The 23,863-nt window shown below is 44.8% G+C and overlaps 1 long non-coding RNA gene across 2 annotated transcripts; it reads left to right on the forward strand.

The window, feature by feature from the left end:
* The first annotated feature begins 2,236 nt into the window (after positions 1 to 2,236).
* On the forward strand, positions 2,237 to 22,139 carry LOC308184647. Of its 2 annotated transcripts, XR_013942758.1 has the most exons (4): positions 2,237 to 3,377; positions 13,053 to 13,172; positions 17,616 to 18,723; positions 19,444 to 22,139. It is a non-coding gene; the product is annotated as an uncharacterized lncRNA (long non-coding RNA). The 2 variants fall into 2 exon arrangements; XR_013942759.1 differs by lacking the exon at positions 19,444 to 22,139 and having other exon boundaries at positions 3,218 to 3,377; positions 17,616 to 19,106.
* The last annotated feature ends 1,724 nt before the right edge of the window (positions 22,140 to 23,863 follow it).

Raw genomic sequence — 23,863 nt, forward strand, 5'->3', positions numbered from 1 at the left:
CAGAAAGGCATGATGGAGGAGGAAGGCATTTAAGACCAGGATAGAGTTTTAAATGACAGAGGGCTGTGTTTGGATGCTCATTTGAAGATGGCAAAACCCAGAGGCTCAAAGATGTGGACAACCTCATACCTTTGGGGTGTTTGCCATCTTCAAATGAGCATCCAAATTTAGTTAATCCCATTAGTCTGCCTCTTACCCTGTGAATATTTTACTTATTTCTTTGTTTTGCTAAAACTAGGAACAATTTTAGGAGAGCTTGATTCTGCTTGGTTCAGAGCAGTGACTAAAACTTGGCCTAACCTTATCCCAAAATTCAACCTAGCCACAACTCTACTCCTTTTTGCCCCCTCATCTGTTGAAGATCCCAGATTCATTACAAAAGATAGCTGTAGTTGTTTATAATTGAAGCCTTGATTATTCATTTCTCCTCCTTCAAAAAAACATTTTTGTTTTGTGGCAGCCCTGACTCCACCAGGAAAGTCCCTTAGTTATGCACACAAGTGAAGTAATTTTAGAGTAAAATCTTTGTTGGCCATTCACTGAGACTGAAAAATCTACTTTGTAGAAATGTTGAATAGTTAAAACTGCAACTAAAATGAATGGTACCTAAGAGATCTAACAATGAAAGCTCTAAAAAAGGCTAACCTCTTGGAAAAAAATGGGTCACGGCAAGCTCAAATCAAACAGTACTAATGGATAAATGTTTTTTTTTAATCTCTGTGTCTCACCTCCCGGCATTTACTGTGAGGATCATGCTGGAGCTCCATCTCACAGGACTGTTTTGAAAATAAATTCATTCACACTAATAGAACTTCTGGCATGGAGGATCAGCAGAGAAAAACATTTGTAATTTATAAGACAGTCTTTGGAGCAAGGCTCATATAGTGTGCAGAAAAATTAGGGATGGGGTTGTCAACTGAATGACAAGGAGAAACCTAGTGCCTGATTCAATAACCGTGTTGTATCCTGGGAGGCATGTTCTGTAGGCAAAACTGAGGCAACCATGTAATTAAGATTATGATATAATGAGTATATATGGAAAGGGTTGAGTTAAAATATGTACACTGGCAATTTTGGATTTTCCTAGCTTTAATTTTAAAATTCCAAAGTTCTTTTGTCTTGGCATTGTAAATAGCTTCCTCATTTTTTCTTTCTCATTTTTTTTTAAGGAAAATCTACATTTCCATCAATTCCTCCTTCTCACCTTCTTTGTTGGTTGTCACTAGGATTTGTCACTCACATTCATCCCGTGGTGGTCCTTTGTTTGTGCTAACCCTGATGGGATGACACTGTGCTCTGTGCTGATCAGCATACAGGGAGTACAGAAACCTGCTTTATGCTTGCTGACAACAGAGAAAGTGTGAGATGGGATCACCAGGCTACACCTGTGCTGGAGATCTAGGACAGGCCAGGTTTTGGGTTGGCAGCACCAACATGTGGTCATCCAGGCTCTTATCGTAATTCTTGGTGAGGTTTTGATCCAAGCCCCTAGCATTGTCCCACAATAATGTCTTGGCATGGTTTGGGATTTGGGCAGCAAATATCTGTCCATCTATCCTCACCCCAGATCCTCTTGTCCAGCACCTCTGCTTTATAAAGCTCTTCTACCATTCCTTTTTCAGGTCTTTACTCTCCTTCTTCAGTCATTGCCTGGGAAGCAAAAAGGACCACTGCTGAGTTTATGGAGAAATTTTTCCTTGCTCCCAGTTCTTGCCCTAAATAAGAGGGAACTTCCCTGGATTGTTGAGGGGAAGGAGTATGGTCAGTACAAACGAATTTCTCAGGGGATGTAGCCACCAAGTACTAACTAGCCTTTCTAGAGTAAATAAAAAAAACAAAGTTTTTTTTTTTTTAATTTGGTTTTATTTTTATTTTTTTTTTTTACTTAGCAAATATGCAACCCTCAAGGAACGGGAAAAGCCATTCCCCAGATATCAGAATGACTCCGACTCTCTTTCTCATGTCAAATCCCTATTCCAAAGCAGGGGAGATGTGATGCTTCTCCCCCCCAAAAAAATGTAAGATTCTTTCCTAATGTTTTGTTTGATGCATTTTTGCCTTGGAAAAAGCCACACTCATTTCTTATTGAAACCAGAGTTTCCTTCCCTCCTCCCTGTTTCTACCTCCTCTCGCAAATAATAACACAAATAACTAACTAACCCGTCTGCAGCAGACACCCAGCTTGGGAAGCATCAGCTGGGCCAATTAAACTTTGGCAAAGTAATAAAGATCAGAAAAGAGAGTGTGAGCAGACAGCTTTAAGCAGCAGCTGAGAATGATGCTTGGCATCAGGGAAAGCTGGAGCAAATGAGTCTTGCCCTGACTATCTAACGGTCATTAGCTGAACCTGCTGTTGCCCTCACCTGCTTCTCCCGTTGACCTCCAGAGGAGGTCTGACCCTGAGACATTATGTTACTTCATTGTACAATGGCAAAAGACAGTAAATGTTGATTTTGTCAGTACATCTAGATCATATTCCTTTGTGTTACTGACTCAGTGCCATTTCAAACGCACTTTTACTTGGAGCCTGCTCTTACCCCCGTGCATCACTTCACGCTTAGCCACATTAAATTTCATATCCTACCTCTGTGCCCACTCACCTCCTCTATTATGATCAGCCTGCAAAATGGTTATGTCCTTCTGAGTTTTAACCACAGCCTTTATTTCATTATCTCCAGCAAATTCAATGATCTCCCATGTCTAAATCATTAGTAAAAAGCATTACAGGGTACCAGCCCAAACAAAGATCCTCATATGATCGGATTCTTTGCTAGCTCTGTAGAGCATACGTGCTTCAAAACCACCTTTGTACAAGACCAGATACAAAAAATATATACATAAAAAAAGGAAAAAAAAAATACAGTCACGGTTGCATTTAGGTTCTGTCTGTATAAACGGACAATGCTGCATAAAAGCTTCGTCTTTTGCTGGCCAGAGGAAGTCTTCTCATCACAGCATGTTGCAGTCATGGAGGGTTGTATGAACTGTAAGCTTTTATCAAGCGATGACGTAGAACTTTGGCTAAAAATGTTGGCAGTGTTGGGCTGGAATCAGGTGTTTACGGGTCCCAAATGAGGTCAGAGGTATTGTTTTAACCTCTATAAATCCACAGGGAGAGAAGGTCTGTATCTCAAAGAGAGACACAGCTGATCCCGTTGTATCTGATGAGAACAAGCTGTCAAGCTGGTGCCTTGCTTTAAATTGACCCAGCTTTGCCCCATCTCTGTTACTTTGCCAAGTGATCTGTAAGGTGTCTGTGCCACCAGAAAAGTGGTGGCCTAGCTCCTAGGGGAAAACACTGCTATCTGTAAGGATCCTCAAATAAGAGATGTTCTCTGTTGTGCAACTGTCTCCAAAAGGCTGCTGTGCCAGTGCTGGTAAGCTGGTGTGGTAGCAACCCGTATGTCTTTGACAAATCAGAGTGAGTTCAGGAAAGAGCGGCAGGAGGGTCAGACTTGCAGTTTTTGAAGACAATGACAGGTGGGGACACAGCCTTAAGGGACTAAAGATCTCTAAAATGTGTAAAAACCAGTGGACAGAAAACTATGTTGTGCAGTAAAATCAACTATATCTAGGAGAGAATAGCACTTGAGGCTAAATATTAAAGATCTCTATTCCTGATGGTCAGGGTGCAGGACAGTCTACAAGAAAAATGATAGATATTTAGCACTTAAAGTGTATAAATTTATTGCTGAAGAGACGATCCTACCATGCTGTAGGCTTCCTGCCTTTGGCTGGAGACAGTGGTGGTATTCTCAGCTCTGAAAGTAATTTCTAGTATGGTCTTGGAAAGGTGGCTCACCTCCCCGTGTCTCTTCTTCCCTTCACATCTTGTCTCAACTATTTAAATTTTAAGCTCTGCAGAGCAGAGATGATCTACTTAATCTCTGCTGTCCCTAGCATAAGAAGGTCTTGATTTTTGGTACAGTTCAAATGAAAACTGCATTTTTAAAGAAGCTGTGTGGGGCAGACCCACCATGGGGATAAAGCCTGGTTGGGAGCAGAGATGACTATGAATACAATATAAAGTTTGCCCTTGGGAATCCTTCTATATCTTGTTGCTAATGATCAGTGATTTTCCTGTTCATCTACAGTGAGAGCAACAGGGAAAAAGAAGTGAATGGCCTGGCTGAATTATGAATGAGGTGGGGACAGAGCTGGGATTGAAACAGGCTTCCCCATGTCCTCACCATGTTTCTCCCTCTACTCACCCACCTCTGGGGAGCTGGAGCAGTTACTGGCCCCCAGCAGCCATCCCTTCTTGCTAATTGGCTTGGTTGTAGCTGTTTGCTGGCATAAATACTGAATGTGCAGACCGTGGGTCCTCTTCTGAAAGAGCCCCTCTGGGAGGAGTGATGGAGCAGGGCTGGAAGGAAGGCTGTCCATCACCGGAAGGAGCAAAACCAGCCTCTAGGCTTGGTTTGACTTCAGGGAAATGTGTATTTGCGGAGGTTTGAAGCTTTATTATAGATCAGCACCTTAAAGGATCTGAGAAACAAAGGCTTCCTCCCCTTTAAAGTTCACTTGCAGCAAAGGGCATCACTTGTTCCTTGGGAGGCTTCTTCCCAGGAAAAGGTTGATGTGCCTCCTGTTTCCACTTTGCACAGACTTTGCAAGACAGGGAACACCACTTTGTAGTGTGGAGGACGAAGCATTTTAAAAGGAGAAAGATTTCTCTCTACAGCCCCTTTCTCCACCTGAGTTGAGAGGGAGGGCCAGGGTTGGTCTGGGAGTGAGAGATCATTTCTGTTTAATCAACTTCACTGAGCATCTGTCACAGAAGTAGCCCATAGTGGTGGTGGCTTCCTTTGCAGAAGCTCCCTTTGGGCAAATCACTTGGGCAACTTGCATTTAATTTCTTCATTGATAAACCATTATTATTTTTGCAATGTTGCTTCCAAATTCTGCATATGACTTAGTAAGGTTGCAAATGCAAATACTGTAATGAAAACAAGCCACCTAGACTTTATCTCTGTTACAATGTGGGCTATTGGAAGCCAAGCTGGCTCTCCTCCAGACAGGAGGCAGTGCTGGAGATCCTCAAATGATGAATATTGTTGCTCAAAGGGCAAGCAGTGGCATGGTTGGAGTTAACTGGAGGGTGACAATGCCATGGAGGTACCGTGCACCAAAATCACCATGCTCAGAAAGGGGTCTGAGAAAGTCGTGAGCAACGCTGAACCACTTCAGGTGACTGGTCAAGGACAGAGACCAGGAGCAGAAGAGGGCTAGATCAGTGCACAAGGGAGATGGGCTGGGTTCAAGGCAAGGATTCAAGGTGCAGCACAGGGCTTCAAAGCAATTCACTACACCATGGAGATACTTCTCACAAGCACCTGCTTGCTGGCTGGCTGCTGAATACATACATACATACATACATATATATATAAAATATATCTGGCGGGGTCTGTTTTGGGCTCAGCTGGCAAGCAATGGTTGCCTGCCTGTGGAAGGACTCATCCCCGTTCTGCAGCATCTCGTTATATTATTTAAACACCAAACAAGTAGCCAATGTGGCATGAGACAGATCGTGCCCCAGGAAGCCTTCAGTGCAGTTGTTTCTCTGCTTCCCTTGGCAGAAGGAAAATTCCCGACCCTTCCACCCCAAAAGCTCTGCTGCTAGAGCTATAGGAAATCTTGTTTACTGACTGCCGTATGGACTGTGATAAAGCTGTATCATTACACAGTTTGGATTCCATCTCCTAGTGGGGTTTTAGTGTGTATTTTTTAGAGCTGGTTTGTTACAGTTCTGTGGTCATTTCCTTTTTAGAAGTCATTGGTAATTTTTCATAATTCACCATGCCTCGGCTGAGCCTCTCTTCGAGATTTCTGTCTGGTTTAAGAGAGGATTTTTCTCCATAACAACCCCTTCTCCCCTTCTGCCACTGATCCTGGGGTTTCCCTCAATGGATTTAATAAAAATACTCTTCAGGCTTTTTATCAGCTGAGAAAAATGAGCCTGCCTGCCTTGCTGCGGCTCTGCAAACTTTCCAGCTGATTTCATGACACTGCGACCAATTCTCTCCTAACACCCTGTGATGTTGGGGGCGCAGCTTTGAATTCACAGCATGCCGAGAGCAACCAGGGGACAGAGGGAAAGTTCCCGTGTAGATCCTCATCACCAAGCCGAGGACATGCAAATAAATTGCAAGCGTGGCACTGCGACGAGCTGGCTGGAGCAGATGGAGTCCCCACCGGCTTTCTGCTGGACGGAGCTGAAACTGCTCCAAAGTGCGCCCGTGCCCTGCGCAGATGACTTCTGATGGATTTTTTCCTTTAGCCCAGATAATAGGTCTATAATTCTGTGCCTGAGCTCTGGCTCAAGGCAACAGCACAGGGCAAGCTCCGGACTTGCCGGCTGTTTCTCTAAATGGGCCGTGTTCCGGAATTTGCCCTTGTGATGCACAGGTTTCCTGATAGTCATGTTTTCCTATTTGGCTGGTTTTAGAAGGGGATTTGGTGATATGGCTCCACTAGCTGAAGTCCAGTCAATGATTTAGTCCCAGAAAGGATACTTAAAAAGCCAGTTCACTCATGGATCTTGTCCATCATCTTGGAGAGATGTCCCCTGGGGGAACAGAGGTGCTCAAGCTGCATGGCTGCTAGCAGCCTTGGCCTTTTTGGTGAGGTGGCTGCCTGGGGATGGGATGGTCAATGTGCTCCTTACCCCCACCTTGTTCCCTACAAGATCTGAGTTCTCTGTCAGTGTCCTGTAACTCCGCATCTAAACTGGTTGACAACATCCAGCATGTTGTCTCTGCCATGGCGTGCCAGCTGAGCTGGTGATGTGTGGGGTCTCTGCCCCATTTTTCACCAGGAATCTGCAGGATCTCGGTGAAGATCTCATACTAAAAATCCTGGAGGTCATAGCATTAGAATCAGCACAAGGGGAAGGACTCGAGGCTGATTCAACCCTTGAGAAATAATTGGGGCTGTACCAGACTTGCACAGTCGTAGGGAAGGAGTGTGAGACACCCACTGAACAGCAGGTCACACTAAGACGGGGAACAGGAGTGCTGATGGAGCAAGGACTGCAAGACCTGGTTGAGAGCCAACCCCATTTCCTCTTACCAGGTCTCCGATCCCGTGCAGCTCTGGCTGTGACAGTGGCACGCAGTCATGACCACTGAATCCTCCCTGCTAATGACAGCCGCGCGGCAGCGCATCTCACCCCGAGCTGAACCGCGTTAACAATCTGTTCCCAGCGAGCCAAGATGTGCCTGCTTATTTACCAGACTTCAAGCCTCTGGCAAGCTGCCTGCTCAACATGTAGATGGGAGCGGTATTAACTCCATCATTGCCACCAACAGGGTGCACAAGCAGTGCTTGGCAATGCCCCTAGTCCTCCTGTCATGCACTATGGCTACGGTTCATCCTAAGTGCCTGAGGTTGGCTCTGGAGAGTTGAAAGTACTTTTTGGCTGTGGGGTGAGGACAAGGAATTTATTTTGTACAGAATTTCATGAAACGAAGGCTATATTTACACTGAGGTTCTCAAGATGGACTTAGGCACCAGCTGTGGTATGCAGCAGGCTTTCTGATAGGGCTGGGCAGCTCAGATCATGTTGTGTAGGGTCACTGCATCCTGGTTCCCCATAGTCAAAGGAGGGATGTAGGTTTCATATCCAGTGTACGTGCGGTAAGGTGGTTGCTCCAACAGCCTGCCCACCTCTTCGTATTGACAGTAGGAAAGAGACTCATGCAGCCTTAGAAAGTGGGGAAGTCAGAATCACTTCTCTCTTGAATTAAAACACCATGGTATGGCCCTGAATTAAACCCACTCACCACAATAGGCAGCTTAATTGCATTTTGGCATGTCCATCACCTTTTTGCCTGTACTTGTGGCTGAATGGTCTCTACAGCCAGAGGGTTGTGTCCACATCTACCAAGGTAATGAGTGGCAGGACCTCTGCAGCTCCTGGGCTTAGAACATCAAAATCTTTCCACACCTTGCTTGTCTGACCTTCCGAGGTGACTCCATACCTCCGGCCCTCCTCATTCATGATTTCCTCTCTCCAGACTAGTTATCCTATAATGCAAAGAAAATTTATTGTTACATTTGAATTTCAGTCCGTATCTCTTTGAATCTTTCTCCTTGAATTTATGATACCTTCTGTACACACCTAAACTGGAAAACATTTTGGCTCCATCCAAACCGTCTGCTGGAGACAGCCTCTGGATTGAAGAGTCCTCCGGACTGAACTTGAGTGTTCTCACACAAAGGGCATCTTTTTTTTCTTGAAACTTGAATCTAATATCTGAGCTTGAGGTTTCTGAAAGTACTGAACCAATGCTGAAGGGCAGAGTCTTGGATTTCTGTTCTGTGCTGTTTGGAGGGGGAGATTAACTAGGATTTGAATTGCCTGCTCATGCTTTGCTCCCAGGAAAGTCACTCAGGGAAATGCTCAGTGCTGTCCCTTTTTTTATAGCAGCAGTGAGCTGAACTGCTTGCAAAGAACACTTCTCCTGCCCCTCCGAGCTGGGAACTCAGGAGCAGCAGCAGCAGGGTGTTAAACCACTTGCAAATAGCAATTCATCCCTGAGAGCCCAAGCCTGGGACAAACACTGAGTAAAATTGTAATTAATACAGTTCCACATCACTTGACTCTGTGCTCTGCAACAGCGTGTAGGAAACACTGATTCTTCTCCCCAGTAGGGTGTTGCTTATTTGAAAATATTTCATATGCATTTGTGTGTGTGCGTATACATATATTTTTGTATAATATCTCTTCTGCTCTTTAAGGCTATGAACCAAGGTTTGAGTATCTTGTGCCCTTGGCCATATGAAGGTTTTGGTACAAGCTTGTAAGATTTTATATTTTACTTTTAAGGTACACAGACAACGTCTTTTGTATATGCTTTAGCATTCCTCTGTTCAAAAAAGGAATATAGCAATTCTAGTGTACAAGTAAAGCCAAAAGTGGCTTTCTTTTGCTCATCCCTGAAAAATCAAAAGGAAGTAGTACACTTGACATTCCCTTTCTGTGCAAATCTTTCCTCATTTTTCCGTCTGTTTCTAAGAAGTGTGTTATTATGTAAAACCCACTTGAGACTCACAGCAGACCCTCCCATGGTCTGGCTGATTACTTTCCAGAGGGGAGCAGTGTTTTGTATGTGTATATCCACCAGAAGAGGCTGGTTACTGCCCTCCTTCATTACAGGTTCAAACCTGCTGTTCTCTGGCACGAGCTTCTCATTCCTCCGAGTGCGCTTTGTCTTTCATCTCATCTGTGCTTTCAAGAACTAAGACTGATGCTGTTCTTAGGCTTACGAAGCTCTGTTCATACAGCAAAGTACCAGCTAACAGAGCGCGGATTTGCTGTACGACACACAGGTGAAGCCTATGCCTAAGACAATGACTCTCAGAAATGATCCACTGAATTGTAGCCACCCACAAAGGCAGAGCTTAGGGCAGGAAATGAAGAAATATCCAGGGAAAGCTGTGATATGAATTTGGACAGCAACAGTTGTAGTGATTGCTTGGATAGGAGTCTGTCCAGCCTGGTATGAATACTTCTGTCACCCCCTTTAGTGACTGTAGGTGCTGTCCAGCTGAAGGATGACCATGGAGCAAATTGATGGGGCAGCTCCTGATGTCATCTGGATACTGTCCTGGACAGACAAACCTGCAGAGTTGGGTGTCAGCAGGACTGAGCACCTCTGGCTTCACCCTGTGGTGGCTGGTTACGTGCCAGCTCTCAGAAACTGTTGACTTTCAGGGCATCCTGTGCTGAGCTGGTACGACCAACCTTCCTCATACAGCTCTCATGATGCTGGAGCTTTGCATTTGGCCCATAGAGGAGAGGGCTGGTAGACTTCAGGTCTGTCTGCATCCATCTGTGCTCATTTCCTGAGTGCTGCCTATGGAAAGTCACTGAGGAAAATAAAAAAGGAAAAAAAAAAGGAAAGGGAAGAAAGGGGAATGTTTCTTATAATGGAAGCTCTTCTCCCCTCCCCCTGGAAGAGCAACTATTTCCAGTAAGTGAGAAGGAAGACTAGTCCTTGCCACCAGAGAGTGTTTAGAAGTAATTGAATCACTGGATTAGCTAATGCAGCATCCATTAGGAGTCCATACCATTCCCAGAGGACTCTGCAGCCATAAAGGAAAGCAAGGAAGCCCTGAGTATTTCATGAATGCACATAAACCTCCTGCTTCCAGGCTATAAATTGCTTCCCGCGTGACATCACGGAGGTGCTGCTGGCGCTCCTCCATTTCCCTTAGCATGAGGTCTGAGGTTCTCCAGATGGGCCCGAAAGGTAAGAGAAGCCAAAGCAGTTGCTCACTCCTGTTACAGCTGATGTGGGGGTAGGGGAAATGACAGCAGAGCTCCCAACTTGGCTCTTTTCAGGGTTGAGAAGAGCAGTTGGAGCGTGCGGAAGCACTTGGGCATATCTGGGCTGGGGAGGCTGGTGCAGGGAGAAGCAGCCGGCACCAGACTTGGCCCAGGGCACGGTGCGCCTGGCAGATGGCAGGAAGGAGTGGGTGTGCAATGCGATGAAAGATTTAAACACAGAAGGCCAAGTCCTCAGCCAGTGGAAATGCCGCTTGCCGAGGATCCACTGACAGCTATTTCCACTCGGTGGCCGAAGCCTGTGCTAGCCACAGTGTTGTTTCAGCTGGTTTCTGGCACAATATCTGCAGTGGATATTGTATTCTGTGTTTTGTAGCTGGTTCTCTTCTCCAAGGAGCAGCACCGTCCCCCAGATGCTACAGACTTAGCCTGTGCTTTGAATCCTGGTGGAGGCTAAAGGAGGAGCAGGCTCAGGTGATGGGCAGAGATCTGGGCACCATAGGTAGGTCTGAAGCTTCTCCTGCTTCCAAATGTGTCCTCTGTGTTCAAGGTGGGTAAAATAGCTTTCAGCAGCATTGCCTTCCTGCCAAGGTCATGCTCTCCAGAAAGAGTAACGCAAGACCAGCTACGTAAGAGGCTTAAACCTCAGCTAAAGAATCCGTGGGACTGCTAATCCTAATTCAATTACTCAAATCACTCTATGCTTTCTTCCACTTTTAAGTGTTCTTATTTAATAAGTGAAATAACTGAAAGTTTGCATCACTGAGCCTTTCTCCAAAGGGGGAGATGGTGAACCACTCCTCCGTCTCTCTTTCTCCCATGGTGACCCATTCACACGTGCAATGATGGTTGCCTTGTGTTGCTGTGGGAAGGGGAGGCCCACTGGCAATCTAAATATAGATGCACATAAGGAAACAAATGCTACCCTTGTAAATTTTGCCATCAGCAGCTGTGGTGGGACATACTATTGCTTAGCAGGAGATTAGTTTTGTAGGCTTTGTGTGTCTAAAGGGAGAATCATCTATTGTTTCCCATTTAAGATTTATTGCATCTCTGTTTAGACTGAATAATTTATCCTGAATGAGCCCTGAAACCCGTTGCCAGTTAAAGGGAGAAAAACAGTCCCCAGAAAAGAGCTTCACCCTAATAGGAAAAAATCAGCAGGCGGCAGACAGAGTGGAGGGGGTAGGTGATGGGTGGCGGCTGGTTGCACTGCTGGAGACCTCAACGGTTATGTATCTTTTGTCATTACTTTATAATGATGAACTTCGTCGTTAGGAGCCATTCATTACCGCTTAGCCTGTGTGATCTGATGCTGATTTGATAGGATCCAATTTAGCATTTCACTCTGGGCTCCATTCCATAGCCATTTGGGTTTGGATGTAAAAGGCAGTTTGATGCTGCCTTGATAGTGTTTTAAACTGCCGTAAAAAATGCTGGCGCGGCAGTTCAATAGTCATCTGACTAGGGGCAACATTGCGGGCTTGCGTGTTGAGGCAGCTGCTTTTCTTTGTCCAAACACACAGGCACAAAGTGGTAGGGGGGTAGCTTGTGGCTGGTTTTGGAGCATCCATGTGGTGAAGTACTTGCAGGAAACTCTTTTCTACCACTGAGGTGTGTGTGTGGGTATGGCTCCTAGCTTCAACCCAGTTCAAAAAAGGAAAAACAATATTGAAATTTACTTTTTATTTTTTTGAAAGAACATGAAAGGTTCAAGGCCTGTCTCAACTGTTTCCCATTTCTTGGTGACTCTTGAGATCAAGCTGTTTTCATTGCTGAATCACTGGGGATGATTCAGTGTGTGGATTTTTAAAAGAGCAAGACCTGCGCTAAACCCCATCATCAAACTGATTTCATTTCCCTTTTCCCCCCACCCTTTTTTTTCCCTCTTGTTATCTGACTTTAATGAGGCTTTTGAACTTTCTTGTTCTTGAATCAAATGCATCAAAACACTCTTGTTCTCATTCAAGTGGAAGCAAGGATAGGCGTAATTCTAGGTGCTCAGAGTTACCAGACATATGGACTCAAGTGTTTGAGGGCAACATTTCTCTAGATCACCCCTTGAACCTCTCCTGGGTTACCTCAGTCCAAAAGCATAATCTAGATTCAACTGGTATTTCTAAACAATGAATCTCACTCTGTATGACTACATTTTACATATTTAAAAGACACTTAACTTCATTAAGCCAATGGCTTCAGAATTCAAGTGTCCTCCACATTTTCTAGGATGATGTGAATCAGAGTTAGAATAAGATATTTGAACATATGTCTTCACTGAAGCTACCTACCCACCATGTGTGCCATCCCATTGAAGAGACACAATTACGATGGAAAGAAGACAAGGCCTTGGATGGATAAATTGGGGAATGAATCATTTTATAATTGCCTGGTTCTGTATACTTTCTCTCTAGGTATTTGCACATGTCCATTATTGGAAATAGGCAAGTAGGCAGGTGGGAGGATATCCAGACTGGCCTAATGCAGCCTGGTTTATTTTATATTATTATCTGGGATGATATGAGGAACAGTGGATGAGGAAGGCTCTGCAAAGGGGTGTGAGTTTGCCTTTCCAATTCCTGCCAAACGCAGCCTGCAGGTACTGTGAAAGGTGTGATGGGTCTACCAGCAGCATCTACAGTATACTGCAGACGAAGCTAGTAGTGTGCTCTCTTCTTTCCTGGTAACCATAGTAAACATCTGCTCTGTAATGAAAGGCCAAGTGGTTAGAATGAAAACTAATGGTAACATCATTGTTCTGCAGATTGGAGAAGGAAGTCAGCCTCAGAGCAGCAACTAAAGCAATTGCATTGAATAAAATGGACGGCTCAAGGGACCAAGGGCTAGAAACGAGAGACAGAAAGACCTACTAGATCATCTCATGGTCAGTACAAGATTGTTTCTGTACTCACTGAGGCCAATGCACTTTCAAATAATTCTAGTGAACGTGGTATTTACTCACCCTTTGGGGAGAGTAGTCCAGAGTGCCTCCCAAGATATATATCAGTATAAAGCTTACACTTTCCTTTCCTTAGTTGATTCAAAACACACAATCTTCAGAGTTATTCTCAATAGACTTAGAGGCTCCTTGGAGTTCAGGATACAAAATACTTGTTAAAGCGCTTTGCTATCCACTAGGATTCTGTAATTGTGTTCTGCAAGTTCCTTTGGCTTGACCACAACTAGTATGGGAATACCAAAGGCTTTCACCTCGAGATCACTGTCAATCCAAGCTAGACCAATGGCCAACTGAAGGATATTGATATTTGGCAGCTGTGGGATGAGTTATATGGCAGGCACTGCTGTCTGGGTCAGACGGTCACTTGTCCAAAGCGGTTTGGATCTCTTTTCAACTGTTTTGGCAGAGAAAAGCAGAAATGACAGAGCAAGGAGAGGAGAAATTGCATCACTCAATTGATCCAGTATCTTTTCTGGCATTCAGAGGTGGGATCCCAAGTTAGTAGGCTTCATAAGAGCTAACTTTAAAGAAACTACGAAAGACAGTAGGATTTATTTTTATTTTTTATTTTTAGAGGATTACCATTACATTTATGAAGAAGTTTTTATCTCTATCTTTAAACATTTTTGGAAGGAGTTCAGTGAAAATACTAATTTTGGGAAAGAAAAGCTGGGAAATAATAAACATTAGTTCCAATGTACTACTCTGGTGCCTAGAGATTTGCTTCTTTTTTCTAGATGTTCTAGTTAGTCATTGTTTTCCTCTATTATCCTAGTCTTCCTGAAAAAGTTAGCGTTACATTGTTAGGGATGTATTCCAGGCAGGGAGTCTCACACTATGGGAAAATGGGCCTAAAGGCAACTGAGCAGTACTCCCATCCAAAAATTTCAGGTTTGAGGCACTAAGCTGTTGGTTTTGGCATCGAAGACACTGCTGGAAAAGCAATATAGTTTGGAAAAGAATATGATTTCTTTGAGAAATAATTTGTGATGGAATATTTGCTTTTATTCCTAAATGCATTGCTGAAAAAGGAACAAGATGTATGTAACAATTAAATACTCAACAGCCTCATCGGAACAACAAGATGCAAAGCCACTGGCAGGACTTAGAAGATGGTACCACGAGGGCTTGGTATGCCATAGGTCCCTAGAGCACTTTGAATAAGTTATGGTACAAGATTTCCAAAAATTTTCAGATTTTCAAAACATCTGTCCCTTGAGAGCTCCTGGATTTTCATATAATCTCAATACCCAGCCTGCTGAGCTGTCCTGAAAATGTCTTCCTTTGCAAAACCTCTTTGAAAATCTAGCAGATCTCTTCTCAGATAGTGTGATATTCTCTCATGTCAACCGATTATCTGGAAAAAGTGGCAGCACAAACTTTATTTGAAGTCAAGCACAAGAGGAAGTGGTGCGAAGAACATGCTCCATGCAGTCCAACACTTTGCAGGCACAAAGGGTCTACTCAAGAGATATTGGGGTGACGTCAACTTCCAATTGACAACTTCAAAAACAATTGTTACATTTGTTTCCAAACATTGTCGTCTTTTTTGACTATATAAATGATTTGGACATGTACAGTACCATGCACTAGAGTCTACATCAAAACTGAAAACAGTGGGGTGTCTTGCAATGTAAATACTATCTGTGTTAAGGCACAGACTCCAGTTATGGGGTAACATTCTTGGAGACGGAAAGAACGCTTGTGTCCTCTTGGAGGTAAAATCACAACTATTTTGGTGTTGGGATGGTAGCTTTCTGGAGTGTTTCAGAGTTGTAACAGCACTGCTCTAAGCTGGGGAAAAGCAAAGCATTTTGAAGGGTTAAGATAGCTATTTGTGGACGAAAATGGCTATCACCAGTGAAGGTTGTTTTGCAAGCAAAGGTGTTTGGGACTGAAATCAAACCCTGCAGAGACTGAGAGAGGGCACTAATGATTATGTGGTGCTCTCTCAATCAATTTTATCAAGGGTCAGTTTAACCATTTGAGGAAGAATTTTTCCCTTATTGACCAGATGATCTCCCAGGGAACATCAATGCAGGTATGTGCCAAAGCAGTGTATCTGCTGCTGGAATTTGGTGAAGAGGGATTCGTCCAGCAAAATGTAGTTTTGTTCCAGCCCAGGCATATAAGTGGATGGGCAAAAATGGGGAAGAAAAGATTCTTTTTGTTTGTTCGGCAGGGGATTTCTGTTTAATCAGCAGTTGTTTTCAAAACCAAACACTGCCTGCCATGAGCCAAGGTCCAGGAAAGTAAATATCTGGGCCCTTTTCCAGGCCATGGCTGAGCTCCAAACTGTTCATGAAGAGGGAGGAGGTGGGAAAGTGTCTCCTGATGCTCTGCAGTTGGCAGGACTGGTGTCTGCAGCAGCACGGTGACAATATTCAGCTTGCCTGGCCCATCGTGTAGGATTGGGGTTGCTTTATAAAGCTCTTCAGCTATTCTCGAGTGATGCAGACCCTATACTGGCCACCCAAAATCTAACCACAGCACCTTACATCCCAAGAAGAGGACAAAATAGAACGACTCCAGTGAGTTTTGGTTGAGTCCCTGCAAAAATCCAGGTGTAGCTTCTGATGACTGTAGATTTTGTGGTACAAATTGGGGTTCCCACAAGCTGGACATTCTGGGAAATCTGGCTTCCTCATACAGATCAGGAGCCTATTAGAGCCTTTTCACAAGAGGTTCTTGGGTTTGTTTGCTTGATTTCTATTGCCGATGTTATTTTGGGAGGAAAAAAAAAAGAAAGAGTTTTTTTCTGAAAGTACAATTTTTTTCATCACAAATAATTTGCAACAAAAAGGAAGTGAGAGTTTTCCTTAACTGAAAAATACAGTTTCCAAGTGTAAGCTTCTCCCCCGCCCCCAAGAAAACCCCACCATCTTCTACAGGAGAGACAGATAAACAAATAAAATTGTTTTGCAATTAGCTCAGAAGCTCGTTTTTTGGGGGGAAATCTAGCTGTAAGCAAGTGGTCAGGTTCAGAAAAAACTAGAGTGGAGCCAGGATTGACATCTATGCTTTCTGAGCTGCTGACAAGAGTTGAAACCAAAAGACTGTCTCTCCACTCATAGGTTTTCAGCTTCTGTCATGCTCTACATGCTTTCGTAACAGCAGAAATGGAGTAACACTATGAAGTATTATAAAGGTTCTGCAACTTTTGTTATCTTTAGGGTTGTACTTCATTCCACTTCAAGTCTTAATGTCTCTTCTCCTATCTGTGCTTATTATAATAGTCCAAGCATCTGTTTTCTCCCTGCTTCCATCCAAGCTTAGCACAAGTAGCTTGAGTATGTATCAGTTTTGGATATCTGGTGTACTGCTTCCTTTGCCAGGTCTTTTCATGCAAAACCCCACAATTTTACCCCATTGCTTATACTCTGTTCTTGGCCTTGTTGCTGTCTGCTGTCTCATACAGCACTTTTGTGTCTTTCCCTATTCAGATGTTGTTGCTGTTCTCTGCATCTTGTTTGAGGCACCAGCTAAAGTCAAAAGCTGGTTGAAGTGGGAACTGTTGGGCACCTCAGTGGGACACATCACTGCTTGGAAGGCACTGGACATGTAAAGACCAGAATAGGTTACAGTGAAGAATTAGATTGCCTGAGATGCTACAAAAAAGCTGAATAAAGTTGAGAGGGAACTGGGCCTCTAAATTGCACCTTGAACTGTGTATATGCCAATTCTTGTTTATCTCTGGAAAAATACATTATACTACTGGCATGGAAGGTCCCACCCATCTAAACCCCTACCATATTTTTGCCTTTGTAAAATCCATGTTCTAAAAAGCCTATCACAATCAAACTGAAAAAAAAGGCACAAACACTAGCACATAGAGCAGGTAGGACCAAACTAAGCTTCACCATCAGCAGTGAGAATTGTGCCTGATCATCCAGGAGGATTTTTTTCCTTTCTTCTATCTGATGAAAACTTCAAGGCTTCAACAGCTGTTGCTCTAAGTGTGTGTAGCTCTTTTTTTTTTCTTCCCAGTCTGTTCTTTTTGTTTTGTAATTTCTCTGAAAGACTTGAAAAATGTCAATTTTCCATCATTTCACAAAGGAGGAGACAATGTGGCGGATTCAGATTCGGATGCCATGGTAGCCATTGTCCCAGGAGGCTTGAAAACATGATTCTAAGAGATGTAGGTTGACAAGTACATTTTAAATCTTACTGTATCTTTTCCCTATTAATAAGTAAACAAACCGAAATCTCAAGAGTAACACAGATGAGAGAATTGAGTTTAAGAATACAAAGATTTTTTTTCTTCTTTGTAGGACAGAGGCAAAACTACTGGATAATAAGCGTCCCAGCCACTGACATTTCAGGTGACTTGGGTGATTCTCTTTCATTTTCTTTCTTTTTTCTGCTTAGACCATGTGTTCTTCAAAGACAAGGATGAACCTTTCTGCCTGACGTGCACCCTGGTTGCAGCCCAGCTGTATGTTGGAAGAAGCTCCAAATTTCCACCTTTCATTCTCCAGCACCTCATTCTGGTCTCACCTTCTCTATGGGAAGAATTCCTGGCTGCATTGGCCACTGGACAGCACTGATGAAGACTGAGAGGTCCTTTGGTGTTATCCATAAGGATGCAAGACTGGGATTTTAATTTTATATATATATATATTTTTTTTCTTTTTTCTCCCAGCAAAACAGGTGAAGCATTGAGTGTTTTGGCCTGACTTTTCCAGTCCAGCTGCCTGCAGATTTCAGCATTGCTAATGGCAATGCAGGGAGTGGGAATTTGTTGGGGAAAAATACAATAATTTTCTGGTAGCTTATCCAAGCTCACTCAGAAAATCAGTAGCAGAAGCAGACATGTTCATCTTGTCCACTCTTTGGAGCTGATTGCAAAAAAGTGAAGAAGAAGCCAAGGAATCAGCATGGATAATGCTCATAAGAAGGCGGCTGGGCAAACAGCCTTGTTGAAAACTATTTGTAGGGCAAACGGAGGTGGGAGAAAGGGCAGGGAAGTTGCACTTGTGTATTCTCTGTTTTCTCCACCCCCGTTTCTGTGCATCTCAGCTAGAAGGAGAGGATGGAAGCCAGAGAAATTTGCTTTGAATTGACTGACGCTTTATTTAAAATAAAATAAAAAATCTGTTCTGTTTTGTTTTTCCTCTAGATGAATATTAGAAGGTGGCATAACTGACAATCCAGCCCACTACAACTTCGCCTCCTGTTTGGAGCTAAAATGGAATGAATTTAAGTCATTTTCTTTTTGTGGGCATAAAAGGGACTGTGGGCCTCTAATCGCTGCCTGGGGGGTTGACTCAGCCACCCATAAACTGCAATATCCAGTCATTTACTCCTTTTCTTTCAGTTGCTTCCAAATTGCTTCCAACAAGCTCCATGGCTGCTGGGGAAGGAGAAACTCTGCCTGCTCCTCATTAGAAAAGGAGTGAGGAGGGGAGAAACAGGAGCTTGGTGCCATCCATCTGCCTCCTTTCTCCCTTTCTTTCCTTTGCTCTGGGGAGTGAGGGTGAGTGAGGACATTTCCAGCCAGCGTGCAAAGCTGGTGATAACCCACTCTTTGCTGCTCTGGGTCTTGCACAACCAAATAAATACATTGCTGGTCACATCTGAATGTTGCATGGGGTATAAATACTGCTTTCTGTGCCTTTGGACTGGAAACAGCGTAGTAGTAGGGTACTGCTGCTATGGGACCAAGCTTTGTAGGTTTGGCTGGAAACTGGGAGACAGGTTTCTACGTAAAGGCAGGAAACCACAGCTCAGTTCATGTACTTTCCTAATTCCTGCGTGCACACAGAAAGCAGCAGGGATGAGTTTCTGCCAGAAGTCATTGCAGCAGCAACCTGTTTATTTTATTTTTTTTTTCCTTGCATTTGGGGTTGCACCTTCTGCCTAGAATGCCAAAAAGGTGCACAGAACCATAGAATAGAATCACAGAATCATTTGGGTTGGAAAAGACTTTGGAGATCACCACGTGTGCCTTTGAGACAAAGCCCAAACACCTTTTTGGGAATAGATTTTACATTTCAAGCATTCTGGAGAGAAAAACCCACCAAAACTTAATTATTATATCTAAAAGTTATGGATAAGCCATGGGTCCAGCACTCTGCAGTGTGGAAATGGTCAACCCACCATAAAGGAACTAGCCCTGAGCTGGTGCACATGGGTCTTTCCTTATTACTGGACAGCAAAAATCTGAATTTATCGTGCTGTTTTTTCTTCATCCTAGATGTGACAAGCTGTGTCCTATTGGTGTCTTCCCGAATCCAACAATCTACATCAGCCAACACAAGGAGAAACATCTTGAGGTGTGCTCTGGGCTGCAAGCTGCTGCTGCTCTGGATGCAAATTTCCCAGAAATCGTGTTCCTCTACTGGATGTCTTCACGATCCTCCCTTCCCAGCCTTCACTTTTCAGAGGGCGGGTCACAGAACGAGGTCATAAAATGTCCCCTTCACGTTCCTGCCTGATGGCTGGGCTGAGCGTGGCCCCACCAAAAGCAGGAGCTGTGGCTGTGTGCAGGGGAGGCTCCGCAAAGCAACCCCCTCATTTTCTCCAGCACTCACAGGGCTCCAGTGAGCGAAGCAGCTCGAGCAGAAAATACTGCATTGCACCAAAGGCACAGAGACAGGGAGAGAGAGAGAGAGAGAGAGGGAGAGAGAAATCCCACAGTCTGACAGGCAAAGGCTGTGACTGTCCCACTCCTGACAGGCTGCTGCGCGGCACGGCGGCGGAAGGCAGGAAGCATGCGCAATGCTCAGAAAAGCACTGCTCCAACCCTGAGAGCATTTTACTGCGGTGCCTTTTGTGATGAGCCACCCCGAAAGCTTCTGTCTCGGCTCAGGCACCTTTGGCATCTGTAGACGGAGAAGGAAACGTTTCCAGCTTGCTGCCTGAAAATGAAAACTGCGATGTTGGCTCAGCGGAGGGAAGGGGTCAGCGGAGACAATGACAGCCCATTTTCTGCAAACATTTCTCTGGCGAGTTTTCCCGTTTCTGTGCACTTGGCTCTGCTGTGGCTGTGAGACCCTTTTGCTCTCTGCCCTTAGGACTCTGCAATAAGCTTGGGCAGCCTCCCCTTTTTCCATCCACTACTGCAAGAAGTCTCTTTAGATACTAGCAGCTAATCCAACGTAGGGGCACGGTGGTAGTGGCAGAGACCTGTTGCTCACCAGCTGCCTTCCCCTCGGCTCCCTCTTCCTCAGCACCCTCAGGCTGTCTCTGGTTTTACAGTCACATCGTCCTCATTGAACCTGGGATGATCTCCGGGCACAGCAACAGCCAAATGCCAAAGGAGGAGGAGGAGAGCAGGTGCAGCCTGGCCTAACAGCCTTGGCCATGAACCCCACCTCCAGGACTGACCCTAGGAAGCCTGCAAAGCCAGGAGTGCTTCCTAGGTGCAAGCCCAGGGCAGGGAAAACAAAAAACCCAAATGAATAAGAAAGCATAATGCTCTTCATAATGCTCTTATAATATCAGTGTTCAATCACTGTTTATTTCCTGTCCTTCTCACACCAGGCTCTTCTACGTTGTGAAGTCTCGACAGCACGTAGGCAGCTCTACCTTTCTCCAGGAAAGGCAGTCATGATCCCCTTCCTTCACAGCTGGCAGAGAGAGAGAAGAAAGCCTATTTCCATTTTACATGATTGGAAAAACGGCAAAGGCCCATAGGTGCCCATGGAAATGGAGGTCCCATGGAAATTAGGCCAATCAGGTCTTCTGTCCAGTGTCCAGGGCTGCTGACCAGTACCTCCCTGCTGGAAGACCTTTTGGTCCAACCAAAATCAATCACTGCTGTCACTGGGAGACAAATCAGGTCTCATATTCAGGCTGGTGATTCAAATTGCAGGTGGTTAAATTTGGGGTTACACTTTTTTCTCCTATTGATTCTATAGGGTGCAATGGCCTGGATAACACTGAACAGCCCTTGAGTGACAATGAACCCTCATTGTGGTACCAAAGCAAGGCACCCAGGGTAGGCTATCTGGTCTTGAACTCATGCTTAGTTTCCTTGAATAGGAAGGATAATTAGTAAGGTTCATCTCAAAAATAGTTTGAGTATTCAGGCAGTCTCCAACTAGGAAGTGGAGACAAGAAGGAAGGCTGGAACTGGAAACAAACAAGCAAACAAACAAACAGGAAAAAAAAAAAAAGATTCATGGATTTAAGCTGTGAGAGGCAATAATATCTCCTGCAGAGACAGTAAACACAGAGGAGCTGTTTCCAACGAGCACCCAGTAACAGATCCTTGAATCAGTGAAAGTTCAGAGGTAGGGGAGGGGGAGGCAGGCGTGCAAACAGGTATCTTATTAACAGAGAAAATAAAGTGAATCTTTCTCTTCTTATCTTCCTCGCTGTCATTGTTCATCTCAAAATCAAAACGACACAATATTGGGCATCTCAGGAAAGAGAAATGAGAGCATCGACAGAAAATGGGGTGGGGGGAGCATTCATAACCTGTTTTGGGGTGGATTCCCCAGCAAAGCAGCAAGGGTTTGATGCTGCACACACATGGGATGGCTCCAGCTTTGGGGTACTCCACAGGCAGCTGCTGCTGGGTGGGTGCTGGGTGCATGTGCAACCTTCAGGCCTTGCCCAAAGAGCTCAGCACCCCAAGAGGGATAGGAATAGTGAGATAACCCATGGCTATTGCAATCAGTGTCATAAGGAGAGGTCAGAACCTGCCAGGAAGACCTACAAGCTGCTGGCTGCCTGTAGGCTTCAGAGAAATGGTGGACGAACCCAGACCAAGGACAGGAGTGCTGCCTGGTGTAACGTCTATGGCCCTGATGCAGGAGACCATTCCTGGTCCCTGAAAACTTTTGAGATGTTCTCGGCCATTCTTTGGACTTTTTTCCTGCTTTCACTTTGGAGACCAGGGAGTTAATTCTAGCCCACTTCATGTAGGGCTCCCAAAATCTCCACTTGAGACACAGCAGGCAAATCTTGAAAAGGATTAGGCCCTATAGGTGATGGTACATAAGGAAGAACCAGGTGGAGGCTAGACCACAGAGACTGCAGTTTCACTGATAGGGAATTTGGAGGATTTAATAGTTGGGTGGGCAGTAGGAAGCACCCCAGAGAAATCTGACATCCAAAAGACCAGGCTGTGTTTCCTGAAGCTTCTTCTCCTTAAAGGTACCTGAAACTGGTCCTGAGAAGAAGAAGCACACACAAATCTCTAGTTACTTTTGCTAATTTGAGAGCTCCTTTTCCATAAAAGGGCCAAAACACGAAGAAATGAGGCATTATATTGTCCTTCCATGTAGGGTAATGCATTTCTCAGTGCTCTCCATCCATTTGGGCAGGGGCTTCATATTGCAATCAGTAGTGGACTTCTTTTTCAGCACCATCTGTATTTGTCATCTTTATCAATCATCTTATCATCATCTCACGGTTTCTGATCCATATTGTTTCTAGAGTATGATTTTCTGAGCTATCTATATAAATGGCTTCAGACTCCCTGTTCATGAGACATAACTCCAACTTCAGCTTTTTTAGGGTCTTATGGTGGGATGTTATAGATACTTGCAGCTAATTGTCCTCATTAGAGAATGACAAGCATTTCTAGGGTTCAAGTTGAATGATTTGTTTACCATGTCAATTTAAGACAAGCTGCACTTACTCGTGCTTATTTGTCTTGAGGAAGGACCAGATGGTCAGTTGAGATACGGGCTGTTGGGATGGAAACTCACCCTTAGCATCTACAGGTTGAAGCACAGCAACAACCGAGGGTCTGTGCCAAGGGTGGCTTTAAACCTGCTCAGATTTTGAGGGGGTGGATGCTGTGTGGGGAAACTCTCACTTGGTCTTAGGCTCGTGGAAAGGCAGACAATGCTAACAGGTTAATGTGGAGTTGCTCTTGTGTGTGCATGTTGTTAGTCATGAATGTCTAGCTGGAGACTCAGGGTTCAGACCTCTTTGTTAGCAGAAGGGATGGGTCAGACATGCAGGTGACATCCTCTTTCTCTCATGCAGACCACAGAGATTTGTGCTTCCAGTGTTGGAAGTGCCAGGTTAAGATCCCTCTATCAACCAGCTCAGGGGCAATTAGATTTGAAAGGCGAGCGCTAGGTACCAGGAGCTTCCTCACTTTTTCTGCTGCCTTCCCTTATGGCCCATTAACATCTGTGCTGTGTTATCCATCTTCCATGAACTTCCCAGAGCTGGGACCTTGCTCGTCTGTGTCAGTGCCTGTGGATAAATCAGCCAGAGGTGCCCAACCTTTCCAGCCCGAGGGCTGAGCATACTTTTTCACAAAGGCCACAGGGTCATCATCGATGCTGTAACTAAGCCAAGGCTCGGCCAGCTGAGCTCTGGCCCTTCTCTCCCTGAGGTCTGTGTTCCCAATGGGAAAGATGACATCCGAAGCTGTCCCCTTCCTGCCATGTCACAGCAGGCCACCTGCAGGAGCATGGCCCGGACTCCTTCACAGTGTGGGGTGTAAAGGTTCAATCCTCTGCTCTGAAACCTGCGCTGCCCTGAGGTCAGATCAATCCCATTAAAGGTGGGAGCTGCGACGCCTCGTGCTCCTGCTTCCAGGACCACCTATCCTTCCTCAAGCAGCTGAGTTGGGGGAGAGGGCAGGAGAAGTTTGGGCTCAGATGCAAGAAGCAAAATGCCTGCCAGCAGCCGCAGTGCTGTTCTCT

This window comes from Anser brachyrhynchus (assembly GCF_964034855.1).
Source record: "Anser brachyrhynchus genome assembly, chromosome: 1".
Classification (NCBI taxonomy): Eukaryota; Metazoa; Chordata; class Aves; order Anseriformes; family Anatidae; genus Anser; species Anser brachyrhynchus.